Source organism: Lygodium microphyllum, chromosome 7, assembly GCF_053477565.2.
Source record: "Lygodium microphyllum isolate KBCC chromosome 7, Lygodium_microphyllum_v1.1.10, whole genome shotgun sequence".
NCBI classification, from domain to species: domain Eukaryota; kingdom Viridiplantae; phylum Streptophyta; class Polypodiopsida; order Schizaeales; family Lygodiaceae; genus Lygodium; species Lygodium microphyllum.
This window is the reverse complement of record NC_141141.1, coordinates 21,662,281-21,681,398: the sequence shown is the minus strand read 5'-3', so window position 1 is coordinate 21,681,398 and position 19,118 is coordinate 21,662,281. Positions and strand designations below refer to the sequence as shown.

Sequence of the window (19,118 nt, the reverse complement as noted above, 5' to 3'; positions counted from 1 at the left end):
TGAGAAAGGCTCTCTATAGCCTTGAGTATTTGAGCTAAGCTGGAAGCAGCATAAGTTCGAGGAGTGAGCATGAGAGTGTGATGGTTGGTGAGAGCCAAAAAGGGAGAGTGAAGTGAAAGAACGATACGATGTGAGTGTACCAACAATGTGTTGATACACAAAGAATAAAATGTATTTATACTTGGGGCACGTAAGGGTATAATGTGTGTACTATACACGGAAGTTAAACGGTGGGTCTTTATCCCAACAACCTCCCACTTAAAGATCCGAAGTGAACCTCTAACCAACTCCCACTAGTCGTATGCAATGCTCATGCCGAGCTTTGCTTAGACTTTTAGTGAGAACATCTGCAAGGTTATCCTATGTTTTGATCTTGGTCAATGTGATTAAACCATCTTCCTAAATGTGTCTGATGAAGTGATATCGCACATCTATATGCTTTGTGCATGAATGATACATGGCATTCTTAGCCAAACACACAGCACTCTGGCTATCACATCCCAAAACTGCAGTACCCATAGACATGCCGAGATCCTCTGCAAGTCTACTCAACCATATAGCTTCCTTAGAAGCTTCAGTAGTAGCTAATATATATTCAGCTTCAGTGGTACTCAATGCAACGATGTTTTGCAACATGGAACACCAAGAAACAACCACACAAGCAGCTGTGAAGACATATCCGCTAGTGAACCTACGAGTGTCCAAGCCACCTGCCATGTCTGCATTACAATAACCCTGCAAATTAAGTACACCCTGCCCATAGCAAATACACTTTCTTTGTGTACCCTTTAGGTATCAAAGAATACACTTGACAGTCTCCCAATGTGTTTTGCCAAGATTTGACATAAACCTGCTAACAACTCCCACTACATGAGCAATGTTTGGACGAGTAGCAACCATAGCATACATAAGAGAGCCACAAGTTGATGCATAAGGGACTCCCTTCATAGCATTTTCTTCCACGTCATCTTTTGGGCTGTTAATTTTACTAAGCTTAAGATAAGGAGGTAAAGATACCCCAAAAGGCTTAGCTTCAGCCATGTTAAATTTGTCTAGTACCTTTTCAATGTACTTTTCTTGAGATAAAAACAGCAATTTCTGCATTCTATCTCTATAAATCCTCATGCCCAAAATATGCTCTGCATTCTCCAAATCTTTCATGGAGAAAGCTGATTTCAGTTGATTTTTGAGAGCATCCAAGCTAGTCTTTCTTTTCCCAACTAGCAACATATCATCCACATACAAAACAAGTATGATGGGGCTGCCAAATGTATCCTTTTTCATGTACAAGCAATGATCTGCATGGTGGTGTGTAGACTCATGAGGTAGCATAAAAGTGTCAAACTTTTTGTACCATTGCCGTGGTGCTTGCTTCAGCCCATACAGGCTGCATTTTAGTTTACACACCATCTGCTCTTTTCCAGAAACTACAAAGCACTCCGGTTGTTTCATGTAGATTTTCTCATTAATGTCACCATACAAGAAAGTTGTTTTTACATCCATTTGATACAGCTCTAAGTCCAATACAGTAGTGAGAGCAAAAAGCACACGTAGAGAGGTCATCTTCACAACAGGTGAGAAGACCTCTTGGAAGTCAATCCCTTCCTTCTGTGCATACCCTTTCACAACCAGTCTTGCCTTGTACTTAGGTTTCCCATCAATTGTCTTTACTTTGTATACACATTTGTTCGGAAGTGGCTTCCTTCCCTTGGGCAATGACACAAGATCCCAAGTATCATTTGTATATAGAGATTTAATCTCTTCCTGCATAGCTAGCTCCCACTTACTACTGAATTCACATGACTTGGCCTCTTTGTATGTAAGAGACTCACCCTCATCTGTAAGCATCGCATAATGCCAGGAGGGGTTAAACCTATGTGGTTGCCTTCTTACACGTGTAGACCTGCATACCCAATGATCAACATTTTCAGGAATTGGGTCTACATCTGGAGGGATGTTATTTTCAGCATTTATTGGCTGCTCTAAGCCATTTTCAGCATGCTGTTCATGTTGTACAGCACCTTCATTTTCATTACCGGAACCTGTATTTTCATAATCAGCAATTCTATCTTGCTGTCCATGACCTCCTTGTGCTCCTATTTGCTGTCCATCATCATCTGGCTCAAAAATAACTAGCTGATCATCAGTTTCAGCTTGTGGTATAGCACCATGAGGCTCATTTTCTGAAGTAATAGGTGGTTGCAAACTCTGAAATTTGACCTTTTTCATATCTTGATTTGAGGCTAAAGTACCTTTCAGCAATTTTGCCTCTTTAAACACAACATTACGACTACGAATAATTTTCTTGGACTGAGATAACCACACTCTATAGCCAAATTCATCCTCATCACCATAGCCCATAAAAATGCCTTTGGTGGATTTTAGGTCAAGTTTGTTCCTCAGCTCATCTCTAACATGCACAAGCATCACAGCCAAATATGCGTAAATGGTCATATGAAGCCGATTTGCCAGACCAAGCCTCCTCAAGGATGCCATTATTTAAGGACCTGTTCGGAGAGCCGTTGCAAATGTGAACCATGGTTTTGAGTGCCTCTCCCCAAAATTCATGAGGGAGATTAGCAGTGGATAGCATGCACCGCACTCTTTCACATAAAGTCCTATTATATCTTTCAACCACCCCATTTGAAGAAGGGCTATAAGGGGTTGTAAGCTCCCTCTTAATTCCATGCAAGTCACAAAAGGACTTGAATTCAGTTGATGTGAACTCACCCGCATTATCAATTCTCAAGCATTTCAGCTTTCTACCTATCTGAGTGGTCACAAAAGCATGAAAATTTTTGAAAACAGAAAACACTTCACTTTCCTTTTTCAATAGGTATACCTAAATCTTTTTGGAACAATCATCAAAAAAGGAGACAAAATATGCAGCACCACCCAACAATTTCACCGGCATATTACACTAAGTCCAAGACATTGCACTTATGAGAGACACCAGAGTAAAAGGAATTTTTTATTTGCTTTCCAAACTGACACTCATTACAAAAGTCAAGTTTAGAGCCTTTTCCATCAACCCTCTTCAGAGAGGTAAGGACATCAAGTCCTTTTTGGCTCATATGGCCTAATCTCTTATGCCATAACTCCAAGTGGCTGCAAATTTCAGCAACTACAAGAAACTTGCCATTCAAGGCTTTACAGTGCAAGCAATACAAAGTGCCCTTCTTGGTTCCTTTTACAATCAACATGGAACCCTTTTTCACTTTCCACAAACCACCACCAAATAGTGTAGTGTAACCATGAAAGTCAATCTGACCAACAGATAGTGAACTCTTTTTAATGCCAGGCACATATCTAACATCTTTCAACACAAGCTCTTGCCCATTGTCTAAAGACAAGTGTATAGTGCCAATCCCATCAATGTTGCAAGCATGGTTATTTCCAAGATACACCTTTCCATAACTGCCTGCATTGAACATAGCAAAACACTCCAAGCAAGGAGTTACATGGAAAGAGGCACCAGAGTCTACAATCCAAGCCTGAGTGACACCATCATGTACTGGCCAAAGCGCATCAATCACATCATCCTTGGTAATCTGCATATCTTGCATGTGGCATACATGGGCATCATAATCAACTACACATAATACATCAGCCTCTATATCTAAAAGCTCCTCTGTGACCACACTAGAGGCCACATTGGCCTTTTCCTTGCCTTTGACTGCCTGAGATGCATCTGTCTTATCCTCCTCCTTTTTCTTATCTCCTGCATTCTTCTTTCTCTCTTGTTCCTTCTTGTAGTACCTGCAATCAAGTTTCTTGTGGCCCTTCCAACCACAGTGATAGCAAGTAATGTCACTCTTTTCCTTGCCTTTGCTCTTGCTCCTGTTTCTCTATCTTGCATTTGCATTTTTCTTTTCAGCCTTGCCTCTTACATTATAAGCTGAGTTGCTGCCTTCTCCACTAGACATAAGTCTAATTTCTTCATTCAAAATTGAGCCCCTCACCCCATCATATGAGAGATTGGAGTTTTTGCTAAGTGAAACCACCAAGGTCTCCCAAGAGTCAAGCGATATCATGATCAAAAAGATCACCCTCAATTTATCATCAAAGTCCCAATTTGCATCCTTGAGCTGTTTTAAAATGCCTGTAAATGCACTGAAGTGCTCAGCTGCAGGCATTGACTCATCCAGTCGCATATTCACCAACTTGCACATTAAATGCACCTGATTAACAGGTGTGGTGATCTCATAGGTAGTTTTCAACTTCTCCCATATTGCACAACCTATATCTAAGCCCTTAATGTCTATCAAGATGTCATCAATGACACCCATCTTAATGTAAGCCACAGCCTTTTTGTTGACTCTGGCCCAATCTGCATCAGACATTAGTGCGGGTTTATCTTGTTGCAAAGCATACTCACGATCCTTTAGAAATAATATGCCCTGCATATACTCTTTCCAAAGGTCAAAGTCATGACCATCAAACCATTTGATTTCCATCAAACTCTTGACGTCTGAACTCGAAGAAGTTGCGGTCATTTTATCACGAACACAAGAGTAAATGCCCCTGAAATGCAAAAGCACAAGCTGAAACAACAAACACCCTGTTGTTCTTCCTCAACCAGAAATAAGCCTCTGCTGTTTGTACATGAACCAACCACCACACAGGCAAAAAATGCAGAAATTTACCAAATTCTGCACAAACCCCCAAAATTTCAGGTCCAAAATCGCATAAATGTTAGCCTGACCCAGCTGATCAAAATATTATCAATACATGAAAAGCCCCAATTATTTGGGATTCAATGTCAAGAAATTTTACTCAAAAGAGCAAAATTCTGAAAAATTGGTAAAATCCCCAAATTAATTGAGGTCACCACACGCAATGTCTGCAATTTCTGACTTGAATATCTTTGCTAGGCATAGACGAGGTTAAATCTGGGAAAAGCCTCGAATTTCTGGCTCGATTTTGCACAAAATTGACAACTGTGCTTTCACACGTGAATCCCTAGTAAGAAGAAGAGGTAACTTTGAAATTAAAGGATTTTTTTATTCCTTAAAGAAAAATGATGAGGAGGGAGGGTCCATTGACCCTGTCCCATCGCGTGACGGTTGTCACTCCTGCCGGCGCCTGGAGTCCCGTCGTTACGTGTACCTAGTCCGCATGCCCGCTTCGTCGCTCTCGCGCTGGGTGCTAGTCACGGGCCTGGTCGCCCATGGACTACGACTCTGACTACTGCCCGCTGAGTCGCCTGCACGCCTAGTCGTTGCGTGACCTGTAGGTCACGCCTGCTGAAGTTCGTTGCTGTGATGCTTGGTGCCACACGTTGTGCAGCCTGCTGCACCTCCGACTCTGCCTACCGAACGTTCGACTCCTGCACAACTGCTGGAGCATTCAACACAACCTATGCTCTGATACCAGTTGTTGGAGCTCGGCTGGATGCAGCAGAAGTTCGAGGAGTGTGAGAGTGTGACGGCTGGTGAGAGTCAGAGAGGGAGAGTGAAGTACAATGCGATATGAGTATACCCACAATGTGTTGGTACACAGAATAAAATGTATTTATACTTAGGACACATAAGAGTGCATTCACATGTACAGCTAAATAATTTGTGTACTATACACAGAGGTTAAACGGTGGGCCTTTATCCCAACATCCTATTTGCTATCGATCATCACCTGGCTCAAAAATAACCGGTTAATCATCAATTTCAGCCAATGGTACAGCACCATGAGGCTCATTTTCTGAAGTAATAGGTGGCTGCAAACTCTGAAATTTGACCCTTTTCATATCTTCATTAGAGGCTAAAGTACCCTTTAGCAGTTTTGCCTCATTAAACACAACTTACGGCTACGAATAATTTTCTTGGATTGAGGTAACCACACTCTATAGCAAAATTCACCCTCATCACCATAGCTCATAAAAATGCCTTTGGTGGATTTTGGGTCAGGTTTGTTCCTCAGCTCATCTCTAACATGACAAAAGTATCACAGCCAAATATGCGTAAATGGTCATATGAGGCCGATTTGCCAGACCAAACCTCCTCAAGGATGCCATTATTTAAGGACCTATTCGCAGAGCCGTTGCAAACGTGAACCGCGGTTTTGAGTGCCTCTCCCCAAAATTCATGAGGGAGATTAGCAGTGGACAATATGCACCGCACTCTTTCACATAAAGTCCTATTATATCTTTCAACCACCCCATTTGAAGAAGGGCTGTAAGGGGCTGTAAGCTCCCTCTTAATTCCAAGCAAGTCACAAAAGGACTTGAATTCAGTTGATGTGAACTCACCCCCATTATCAATTCTCAAGCATTTCAGCTTTCTACCTATCTGAGTGGTCACAAAAGCATGAAAATTTTTGAAAACAGCAAACACTTCACTTTCCTTTTTCAATAGGTATACCCAAATCTTTTTGGAACAATCATCAAAAAAGGAGATAAAATATGCAACACCACCCAACAATTTCACGAGCATACTACATATATCAAAATACACTAAGTCCAAGACATTGGACTTATGAGAGGCACCAAAGTAAAAGGAATTTTTTATTTGCTTTCCAAACTGACACTCATTACAAAAGTCAAGTTTAGAGCCTTTTCCATCAACCCTCTTCAAAGAGGTAAGGACATCAAGTCCTTTTTGGCTCATATGGCCTAATCTCTTATGCCATAACTCCAAGTGGCTGCAAATTTCAGCAACTACAAGAAACTTGCCACTCAAGGCTTTACAGTGCTCCCTAGCCATGCCCTGGTAGTTTCTGCCTCTACCCTGCTGGTCCTCCAAAGCCTCCAGTTGTTGAAGTCTCCTCGTTATTGCTGAGTGAAACCACCAAGGTCTCCCAAGAGTCAAGTGATGTCATGATCAAAAAGATCGCCCTCAATTTATCATTAAAGTCCAAATTTGCATCCTTGAGCTGATTTAAAATGCCTGTAAATACATTGAAGTGCTTAGCTGTAGGCTTTGACTCATCCAGTCGCATATTCACCAACTTGCACATTAAATGCACCCGATTAACAGGTGTGGTGATCTCATAGGTAGTTTTCGGCTTCTCCCATATTGCATAACCTATATCTAAACCCTTAATGTCTGTCAAGATGTCATCAGTGACACCCATCTTAATGTAAGCCACAGCCTTTTTGTTGACTCTGGCCCAATCTGCATCATACATTAGTGCGGGTTTATCTTCTTGCAAAGCATACTCACAATCCTTTAGAAACAATATGCCTTGCATACAGTCTTTCCAAAGGTCAAGGCCATGACCATCAAACTCTTGATGTCTGAATTGGCAGAAGTTGCAGCCATTTTATCACGAACACAAGAGTAAATGCCCTTGGACTGCAAAAGCACAAGTTGAACCAGCAAACACACTGTTGTTCTTCCTCAACCAGAAATAAATCTCTGCTATTTGTACATGAACCAGCCACCACACGGGTAAAAATGCAGAAATTTACCAAATTCTGCACAAACCCCCAAAATTTCAGGTCCAAAATTGCATAAATGTCAGCCAATCAGACCGAACTCGGCAAAATTTTATCAATACATGAAAAGCCTAATTTTCTGGGATTTAATGTCTAGAAATTTTACTCAAAAGAGCAAAATTCTAACAAATTTGGCCAAATCCCCAATTTAATTGAGGCCACCACACGCAATGTCTGCAATTTCTGACTTGAATATCACTGCCACGCATAAACGATGTCAAATCTAGGAAAAGCCTCGAATTTTCGGGCTCGAATTTGCACAGAATTGACAACTGTGCTTTCACGCACAAACCCCTGTTAAGGCAAAAGGGGGAAATTTTGAAATTAAATAAAATTTTGTTTTGACTTCTTTTTTTTTAAATTGACAGGGGGTCCATTGACTCGTCACGGCATCACGTGGCGCTGCCTGCCCACTTTATCGCTCGACAACCTACACGCCTGGTCGCTCACCTAGTCCCCTTCGTCACATCGTCTAATCGCTCAGCTGCTCTGATACCATGCAGGCGGACAAGATGCAGGCGCCGCCTGCCCGCTTCATCGCTCGACAACCTACACGCCTGGTCCCCTTTGTCATGTCGCCTGGTCACTTAGCTACTCGCTCGACCTGCACGCCTAGTCTTCTGCCTGCCGTCAACCCCGTCAGATTGCTCACCTGGTCTTGTCACCTGTTGGTCGGGCGGTTGCCTACGTCTTGTCTCGTCCGCCTACAGCCCGCTCTGAGCTAAGAGCCCACGACTCCTACTCGACTAACTTCCTTCTGCCTCGAGGTGTTCGCGAGTTGCCTATACTGTCAACTGGCCTTGATCTCAGGAAGCGTGCACTCTATGTTCTAATACCAGTTGTTGGAGCTCAACTGAATGCAGCAGAAGTTCGAGGAGGAGTGAGCGTGAGAGTGTGATGGCTAGTGAGAGTCACAAAGGGAGAGGTTAGAAAGGGAGAGTGAAGTGAAAGTACGATGCGATATGAGTGTACCAACAATGTGTTGGTACTATACAAAGAATAAAATGAACGTAAAGGTGCATTCACATGTACAGCTAAATAATGTGCATACTATACACAGAAGGTTAAACGAGGCCTTTATCCCAACATTAAGCAAGCTCCCCATGCTTGGAATGGAAAGATTGACTCATTCCTCTAGGAGACATTGGAGTATTGGCATTCCAAAGCCGACCACCAGCTATATGTACACACCTCAGGTGGAGATCATGTGTTGTTTGTCATTTATGTAGACGACTTGATTGTGACAAGTGACCATACTCAAATGGTCAAGCAGACGAAGGTAGCACTTCATGAGAAGTTTGAGATGACAGATATGGAACTTCTTCACTTCTTTCTAGGTCATGAGATCTATCAAACTCCGGGGGGGGATCTTATTTCCCAGCAGCAGTATGTACAGGAGCTCTTGGCTACGTGTGAGATGGAGGGATGCAAGTCTCTTACAAATCCTATGGACCCAAATTGGAAGGCTACAACTCATTCTGATTCTCCTTTGGCAGATGTTACCCATTATAAGAAGTTGGTTGGCTCCTTGATCTGGCTTCTTAATACCTGTTTTGACTTATGTTATACTATAGATGTTTTGGTCGAATTCATGAATGAACCCAAGATGGTGCATTGGCAGGCTCTTCAGAGGATTTTACGATTCCTACGAGGGACTTTTGATCTTAGAATCTATTATCATGTTGGTATAGGTGCTATGGACTTGGTACTTACAAGATGGAGTGATTCAAATTGGGCCGGTGATGTGGATCATCCAAGGTCCATAACAAATTATTGCTTTACCTTGGGTATTGGTGCTGTTTCATGGAGCAACAAGAAGTAACCCACAGTTGTCCTCTCTTCGACTGATGCGAAGTATCAGGTGGCATCTTCTACTACATGTGAGACGTGTGGCTTCGCAAGCTCCTAGAGAAGCTTGGCTGCCCACAAACAAGAACTACTGTTCTACAATGTGACAATGAGAGTTGCATTGCCTTGGCCAGGAATCCTGTGTTTCATGCTTGGACGAAGCATATTGAGTTCCAGAGCCATTTCATTCGGGAGAAGATTCTGGATGAAACCATTTCCCTGGTCTATTGCAGGACAGAGGACAATCTTGTAGATTTGTTTACCAAGGCGCTTCCCTGAACTTTACTTCAACAACCCTCCAAATCCTTTAGCCTTATTCCATGTCCACAATTTGAGAGGGGGTGTTAGAGCTGGACACTCGGTCATTCCCTCGACAGGCAGGAGCAGCAGGAGCAATCGGTGCAGATGACACATGGTAGATCGGACAGGAGCAGGTTACACGTGGCAGCAGGTCAAACAGACTGGTCAGACAGAACTGTTGTCAGTCGGCTGCATTTAATGCAGCCTTAATGCAGCCGGCCTGGTCTTTTTCACTATTTCCTGCTAGCCTATTTATTGGCCTTGATTTCAGCAGTCTTTCACAATTGTTCTCACAAATTTCCTGCTGGCCTACTTATTGGCCTTGATTTCAACAGTCTTTCACAGTTGTTCTCACAGATTTCAGACTGCAAACCATGGAGACTGCCCTCGGGACTGACAGAGATTGAGATCTTCAAGGTGGAGATATATGCAGACGTTCTCTCTGCACCCGTGTATATTTCTGCATCCTTATACAGCATTCTACATTGCAAATTTTCTATGTTTCATTGTCTCTTTCTCTCTCTCTCCACCGCCGATGTACCACATCCTGCATCCAGGAGGGATCACCTGCTATTAGCGACTTCGACGACTGCTGCTACATCCCAGGATAGTATATCTCCCTGCATCTGTTACATATAGACATCGCACCACTTTATCACAGCCGACAGTTGTTCCCCTATCACAGCCGACATTTATTCCCCTTTTGTAGCCATTATCTGGAGTACCAAAGCTACATACGCACATACACATACACGACACTTATCACACTCACAGCACTGTATTTTCAGTTTCCAGTTTTTAGCTTTTCATTCAGCACTTTTATTTTGGATAGCTGGACCTCATCAGTTGTATCACAGTTTGTCTCATAGGCCAGTTTTGGTCTTTAGAAGACGTTAATATAACTTTCTTTCTTTCTTTCTTTCTCTTCATTCTTTGTCTTGGTCATTTGCTTCTACATAGCTTCACTCTAATAAATGAAGCAAGTGTCTCTAGAGATTAAAATGAGGACTTTGATTCCTAATAATTCTTTTTGTATACAGGAGCATGTCAATAACCTTTGGCACTTGCAGATGCAAATCCAAAAAAGCAAGGAAGGCGATTACCTCATAGGGCATGGTGATAACTCTTCTCTCTCTGGTTTAGTGCATTTTATTCTACCTTGATTGCTTCACAGAGGACAAAGACCCTTAAATGCGAGGATTTGGTTTCGATGGACTTGGACCAAAGAAACAACTCAAAGGTCAGAATGCTCAGCAAGCTTTGACCGGCCAGTCTTCCCAACAAAAGGGAAATAATAACAAGAAGAAGAAGGATGAGAAATCCAAACAAGACAAAGCCAAGGAGCCTACTTGCAACATCTATGGCAAGATAGGTCATTGGATAAAGGATTGCTTTGACAAGGACAAGAAGGACCAGAAAAAGAAGAAGACTATAAAGGACTTGGGAACAATGGTTGCTCCTTCATTGGCCACCTTCCTCCATTTGGAGGTGATAAAGGATATTCCTACAATGGCGGTATATGCGTCTGATACATGAGCAAATTCTCATAGGTGACAGCTCTTCGGTCCCAATCAAGGGCAAGGCTGATATATGACTGATTCCGAATGGGCAAGGCAGTGGCCACACATCAAAGGTGCTCTATGTGCCAGGTCTAAGGCGTTATCTACTTTCAATGAGCAAGATACGTACCCTTGGTTTGCAATCGTGTTTGACAAGGACTCCTTCCAAGTTTTTGATGGAGTGTCTCGACAAATTCTTTGTGCAAGACATGAGGAGAATGGAGTCTACAAGATGTGTTCTTCTTCTGCCCTTTTTTCTCTTCTTCTTCCTTCCCAAACTTCAACCGAGCTAATTGCATGTTCCGTTTGGCCATCTCGACTAGGAGTACCTTTGGAAGGCAACTCATGTGGTCAACTGTGGGAGGATTGTTAGAGATTGGAGTAAGCCACCTGCCATGTATATCTTGCATTAGTGGCAAGTAGCATAGAGATGCTATTCCCAACAAGGCCTCGCGACCGACTATAAGGAGCCCTTGGGACTTGTTTCAATGAACTTATGTGGACTAATGCGAATAAAGTCCCTTAAGGGGAGTTTATATTCTATGCTGATTGTTGATGATTTTAGCAAGATGGCGTGGGTATACTTCTTAGATCTAAAGCCCAAAGCATTCTCACATTTTAAGGATTGGTTGATCTTTAAGGAGAACAAGTCTGGCACGAAACTAAAGACCCTACGTTCCAACAAGGGAGAGCAGTTTATCTACCACAAGCTCACTCGTTTTTGTGTAGATCGTGGCATTCACCAAGAGTTTGCCGACACGAATACCCCTCAAGAGAATGGCATATTGAAGCGAATGAATCGCAATGTGATCAAGATGGTGCTAACTATGATGGAGCATCAGCAAATACCTCATTGTCTATGGGCCGAAGCAATGGCCACCATTGTCCACATTCTTAATCGATCCCCTACATTGGCCATGGTTGGTATGACACCTTTTGAGGCTTTTTGTCAAAAGCCGAATGTCTCGTTTCAAGGTGTTCAAATGTGATGCGTATGTTCACATTCCAAAGAAGAAGAGGGACAAGTTTGAGCCAGCTTCCAAGAAAAAGGTGTTCGTGGAATATAGCTCACAGTCCCAAGGATATAGGCTTTATGATCCCGCTTCCCAGAAGGTATACACGAGTCGAGATGTTCGGTTCATGGAGTTTCTAGCTGTAGAGGGGGGTGTTGAGCATCCCGTTCTTGGAGATCCACGTGGCAGTTGGGTACTTGATCCAGTGCCTTTGGAGCCTCCACCTATTGAGGCTCCACCCTTACTGGAGAAGGAGATTGCTTCATTGCTAGATTCACTTGTTGAGTCGGCCCTAATGGATAATCCAAAGACTTCAACAGAGGCAAAGCAATGAGGGGAGTGTTGGCCTCCTCCTCTTTGGGCTCGTGATACACTCGATTTAGGGATTGAGAAAGTCCCTAAGGACTAGCAACTATAGGATGGCCCATGGCATTCTCAAAAGAACCACGCATATTCCACCGAGCTTATTTGTACTAACTATTGTTTGATGACTCATGCCATGCAAGATAGGGCGCCCATCTCCATGAAGAAGGAGGCTTTGCACTCACAGCATTGGAACAAGGCTATGCAGCATAAGTTGGATGCATTTAAGCAGAATGGCATTTGGGATCTTGTGCCTCGGCCCATTCATAGGAAGGTGATTGGAGTTGAATGGGCCTACAAGGTCAAACACCATAGTGATGGCACTCTGGATAAGCATAAGACACGCCTTTGTACAGTGGCCAAGCATGGATTTCCATGACACCTTTGCACCTATAGCTCGGATGGCTACCATTAGGGTTGTTCTTGCATTAGTCAACCAGCCTGCCAAGAGATGGCCAATTTATCAACTTGATGTGAAGTCTGCCTTCCTTCATGGTGATTTGAAGAAGATTTATGTTGAGCAACCTCCTGTTTTTCATCCAATGGATAGGTTTACAGGTTGAAAAAGGCCCTTTACAACCTCAAGCAGGCTCCACGTGCTTGGAACGAGAAGATAAACTCGTTCCTTCAAGAAGAGTAGTATCGAAATTCCTCTTCCAATCCACAAATGTATCTTCAGCTTGAGGACATGCGTTGTCCGTGCTTTATGTGGATGATCTCATCTTGACAAGTGACCATGCCCAGAAGGTCCAACAGACACGGTATGGGTCTCCTCCATTTCTATTTAAGTCATGAGATTTGGCAAACTCAGAGAAAGATTCTCATCCCCAAACTGTGGTATATGCAAGAGCTTTTGGCTATGTTTGAGAAGGAGGGATGTAAGGTCATTTCTACTCCTATGGATCCAAATTGGAAGGCTACAACCCATGCAAATTCACCAGCAGAAAATACTTCCCGCTACTACCAGTTGATTAGGTACTTGATATGGCTTCTTAACACTCTGGTTCTTGTGCTTTTCGGCTAAGTTCTTGAGTGAACCCAAGGTGGTTCATTGGAAGGCTACTATATGTAGAGATTACACGGCATAGTGGACAGAATCTGAGCAAGGTGGTTCATTGGAAGGCTACTATGTGTAGAAATTACACGGCATAGTGAACAGAATCTGAGCAAAAAGTAGAGAATACACAATAAATATGGAAAGAATAGAGAATGCTTTAATTTCAAATGAACTAATACACTACTAACAAGGAAGCATCGAATGTGAACGTATCTTCAACTGATGCGGGAGAAGCCTCTACTATTGGTGGTGCGGGCTCCACATCTGCATCCGGCTCCAATAAAAGACAAAGAGTGGAGGCTCATACAGCGCCAAAGAGACAATCCTCTCTCTCAAGCTCCTGGCCATGTGCGTGGATTGGTTGCCTCTCTTAGAGAAAGACAACGACTTGCGGACATTGAAATTGCACACACCATGATTGAGAGCAATCTTGCATTCAATGTTCTAAAGCAAGAGCACCGGAAGAAGATGGTAAAAGCCATTGCCAATGTAGGTCCACGTGAATGATGGACCGGTGTCACATACAATGACATGAGAACGAAAAAGATTGATGAAGAGAAGGAGAGGATTGATAGAGCCCTCAATCCTATTCGGGCCGCATGGATAAAATATGGTTGCTCCATTCTCACCAACAGATAAGAGTAATCATGAGAAACGAGGTATCATCAACATACTCGTCTCATGTCCACTTGGCACTTACTTTTTGCAGACCATAGATACCGGTAAGAGGGGGAGAAAAACGATGAGCACATTCATCTACCACCACATTCGGCAAGCTATCATTGAGGTATACATTGCCTTTTAAATTTATTTCACTTTCATTCATTATGATAATTGATTTATGTATAACTATCTATCTACCCATTTCAATTTCTCACTAATTGTTTGAACTTGCTCATGGACGACATTGGGAAGCTCAAGTGGGTAAAGAGGATGGTCCGCCAAGCTACATCAATTGTCACCTTCTTCATAGTAAAGATAAAGGTGCTTACATATATTGTGAGCATAGCACACTGGAGTTGAAGAAACCTTCTTCAATTCGCTTTCCTCACATGTGGTTATTGCTAGAGCGCCTTTATGTGGCGGTGCAGTGCCCAGCGATGTCCACTCTATGAAATGTGTGGAATGAGCATGAGTCAGAGGAGGCCAAAGACATGCAGCACTTGTGCCTTAATGAGCAGTTTTAGCAAAAAGTCCATGCTATTGTCATTGTTGTGACTCCCTTTTATAAGGTGTTACGCATGAGTAATTGCAAGGGATCTACCATGGGCCTCTCGTTCACTTCTTTAGAGTGGCATTGGTGGAGACACGTGCTTGTCAGTGTACCCCGAAACGGCGTTTCGGAGGGTCGGAAACGGACCGGCCATTTCGGACCGGGACGGAAACGGCTACATGTCGTTTCGGGATACTGCGGCCTGCCGACCCGTTTCGCGTGGTTGTCCAACGCTTCTCCTTCCCGAATCCCCACTTCGTCTCAACTCTCGCTCGCACAACTCTTTTTCTTCCCCACCTCGGTTGCAACGATTCTCCTTCCCCACCTCGGACCTGCAGCAGCCACCTCCCGCTTGCTCTTACTCTTCCTCTTCCTCTTTCTCTTCCTCTTCCTCTTCCTCTTCTCCTTCTTCCTCTTGCTCTAACCTCTTCTTCTTCTCCTTCTCCTTCAGACTTCTCCTTCTTCTTCTTCTCCTTCTCCTTCTCCTTCTCCTCCTCCTCCTCCTTTAATCCATTACCTAGGTCCTGACTCCTAAAGGCTAATCATATCACGGCGCCAGACCCATATTGGAGACACGTCACTCCAATCAAGGGATACGAGGGGTCCGACGGATCAAAGAAGTGGCGGTGCAACTATTGTGGATTGGAGAAATCGGGGAGTATAACGCGCGTGAAAGACCACTTGGCTTGGGTTTCCAACAAAGACATCGGCCTTGCGCAAATGTGCTGGCAGAAGTAACAGTAAGTCTCCATCTTTGGCGCCAAAAGCGTATGGGTATTGAGCTAGAAGAGAAGGAATCAACACCACATGAAGCTAATGAAGCACAAGTGGGGCAAAGAGAGGCTAGTGGACCTAGTGGCGCTAGCCAAATTGGAGGTGCCAGTGGCCCATCAAAAAGAAGTGCATCCATATCCGTATGGAGTCCAAGTGCAAAAAGGATCCCGTTGCCATCTTCTAGTGGTGGTGGGCAAAAGGACTCCTTGCATGGTGCAAGTGTCCATGCAGGACTTCAAAGGCAGGCAATTGTAGAGGCAACTAGGGAACTCACACGCTTATTTATTCGATGTGCTATCCCTTTCAATGTGGCCACTACACGTCAATGGAAGAAGACAATCAGGGCAGTAAGCCGCATAGGGTGTAAGTGGGAAGGTCCATCCGCAGATGCATTACGCACGCGGGAGCTTCGAAAGGAGAAAGCATCCATAGAGGCTCCATTGAAGCCCTTGAAGGAGACATGGGTGAAATATGGATGCACAATATTATGCGATGGATGGTCAGATATGCGCAAAAGAAATGTTTACAATGTTTTGGTGTCTTCATGTAAAGGCACCATGTTCATTAAGGCCATCAATGCCTCTGCCCCAGGTCTTACTATCACAGGAGCTTTCATTTGGGAACACATGCGACAGGTCATCATGGACATAGGAGTCCAAAATGTGGTGTAGGTGGTGACAGATAATGGAAGTAATTGTGTATCTATGGGACGTATGCTTGAGGAGGAGTTTCCTAGCATAGTATGGACTCCATATGCATCCCATTGCCTTGACTTGCTTATTGAAGATGTTGGGCAAATATCTTGGGTGGATGACATTTTCAAAACGGCAACAAGCATGGTAAGATTTGTGAAGAAGAGGCCATCTGTCACAAGCATGTTTCAAGCCAATAGTACACTTAATCTATTGAAGCCCTCCACCACTCGATTTGCTTATATGTTTATTGTATTGGAGAGGTTGATACAGGTCCGTCCAAATTTGATACGGGCCATTGCATGCCAGGAATGGCTCACATGGAGTGAGAGAGAGCCTTCAAAGGCTCTTACTTTTAGACGCAATATTTTAAATGAGAGTTGGTGGGTTGAGGCAGAGGCATTGGTGAAAAGTCTTACTCCTATTTACATTGTATTGCGCATCACTGATATGGAGGGGAGTACTTTGGGGCTTCTATATGAGTATATGGATAAAATTGGCGAGACCTTGCTTCGCAATAGCTTTTTGCCCCAAGAAAAGTAAGTTTTTGTTTAACTTTTACACGTGTAATTATTTGGTATTAATGACTCCTTGATGATTGATCATTATTGTAACATCTAAGTTTTTAACATATTTTATATATAGGGTTGATGAGATTCGCGCAATGTGGAATGCACGATGGAATTGGTTCCATAAACAAATCCATGATGTCGCACATATCTTGCATTCTCTTTGGCGTAGCGAGGAGCAGTACACTAGCGAGGAGTTAGAGGAGGGCTTCATGGAGTACATGAGGCGCCTCACAGGGAATGATATAGATATGATAAGAAGAGTAGAGAATGATTTGCTAGTATTCCATAATCATTCTCTTCATTTTAACCGACCCACAGCTAGGCTTCGAGAGACACAACTTCAACCTGTCTCTTGGTGGGAGAAATACGGCAATTGTGCTCCTACTTTGGTATATGACTGGTGACTTTTATATTTTGAATCTTGATTATCTAATGCATTATGCAACCTAGGTATTAGGTAACAAATTCTGTAATCTATTGCCCACTCAAATATTGATTTTGTGGCATGCATATTAGCAATTGCCAATTACTTAACCTCAATCTTTTAAATTTGAATAGAAACGCATTGCCATTCGGGTCCTCTCGCAAGATTGTAGTTCAGGGCTTGCTGAGAGGAATTGGAGCACATGGGCCCTCTTCCACACCAAAAAGAGAAACAAGCTCACAACTGCCCAGTTGGAGCGTTTAGTGTTTTGCCATTATAATCTCCAGCTTCTTGAGAGGACCGCTCTGTCCCCTGAGCCTTCACATGTAAATTGGTAATGATTAGTATTATGTATAATTAACTTTTTAACCTTGAGTTCTTGACACTTGACATTGCTAATTTGCTTGGAAGTTGGATTGTAAATTGTGATATGTATGAAGTTTGAACATTGAACATATTGAATCTCCTCTCATATGATATATCTTTGTCTCATTCACCTTTACAGGTGAATGTTGACAAGATTGATATAGAGAAGGTGCGTGATATTCCGCAAATATCACAGGAGGAGCGGGATATCTACTCCATGCTCTATGAGGAGCTATTGGCACCGGTGCATGAGACTCATGCACAGAGGGGGTTAGAGTAAGGGCCACACGTAGTCGTGCATCACAGGTAGAGTCAGAGCCAGAGTCTGAGGATGAGGCTGAGGCTGCTTCATCAACTTCTCGATTAGGAACCTCGGAGTCGGACGAGGAGATGGTGCATAGATCCTCAGAGTCCAGATGACTCGTGATATATAGGAGTCAGTTTAGCAGTGCAGAGTCCAGACTAGAGTTGTCGGTTGTTCGTTGATGTTGATACTTATAGCCTCACTGGACTTTGGAGTTTTGACAGATAATAGATTATTCACATGACATAGTTACTATCATTGTATCTTGATCCCACTTATTATGCATCTTGATTCTTGTTCCATTGTTCTTAATGGCAGTCTTCACTGCTCTTTAAAGTTTAGATCATAGATTATTCATAAGTCATAAATTCTAATTCATTTTGTTACCTTATATTTTGAAAATTGAGTCTTAATTGTATTAAGCTGTCTTAAGTTTCAACCATTGAGTCCTCAATCTACTCTTGACTCCTTGATCTTCACTCGTGAGTTGTGACTCCTGACTCGTAAAATGTGGCATGAAGACTCAAATGTGATTTTAATCATATGACATGAAGACTCAACGTTTTGTATGAAATTTAAATACATGTTGTTGTAGACATTGATATATTTACATACCCACATATTACTGTATTTTCTTTAGTGTACAATCCAAAACGCCGTTTCCCCATTTTCAAAATTTGGCCGAAACTCCGAAACTCCGGTTTTTCCCGTTTCCGTTTCCCCCGTTTCTGAAACTCCCCCGTACTATGGTGCTTGTACAATGATCACAAAGACACAGCATGCACATGTTTAAGAGATAGCAAAGAGAAGATGGGCATGGATGCATAACCCATAAGCCCATCCATGGATTTGCCACATTGGTACATCCGGCCTACAAGTCACCAACGGTCACAGATGAAAGAGAGTTCCACTGGACCAACTTGCTTATTTGACTTGTGTGGTCCCTATGGATGACCACAATGCAATGTTAGAGGAGCTAGGATGCTATGCAGATTAGAGAGGGCATGTGGCTTTTGCTTCTCCCACTTGTTGAAGTAGAGAGTTACTTGTAAACTTTTATTTTGGTGGCAAAACTTTGAATATACATTGGAGACCCTTTAGCCCTTAGCCATGAGGGTCCTTGCCTAGGATTGCTCTTCAGATACATGTGAGAGAAACTGGAGTATCTATTCTCTATTCACACAAAGATTCACAATCGGCT

At 43.0% G+C, this 19,118-nt stretch overlaps 1 protein-coding gene and 1 pseudogene across 1 annotated transcript in view; one reads left to right on the top strand and one right to left on the bottom strand.

Moving 5' to 3' along the window:
* DPMS3 (dolichol-phosphate mannosyltransferase-like protein) overlaps window positions 1–19,118 on the bottom strand; it is a 51,283-nt gene that overhangs the window by 6,638 nt on the left and 25,527 nt on the right. The gene's annotated exons all lie outside the window — the stretch shown is intronic.
* On the top strand, window positions 12,676–17,888 carry LOC148033259 (uncharacterized; annotated as a pseudogene).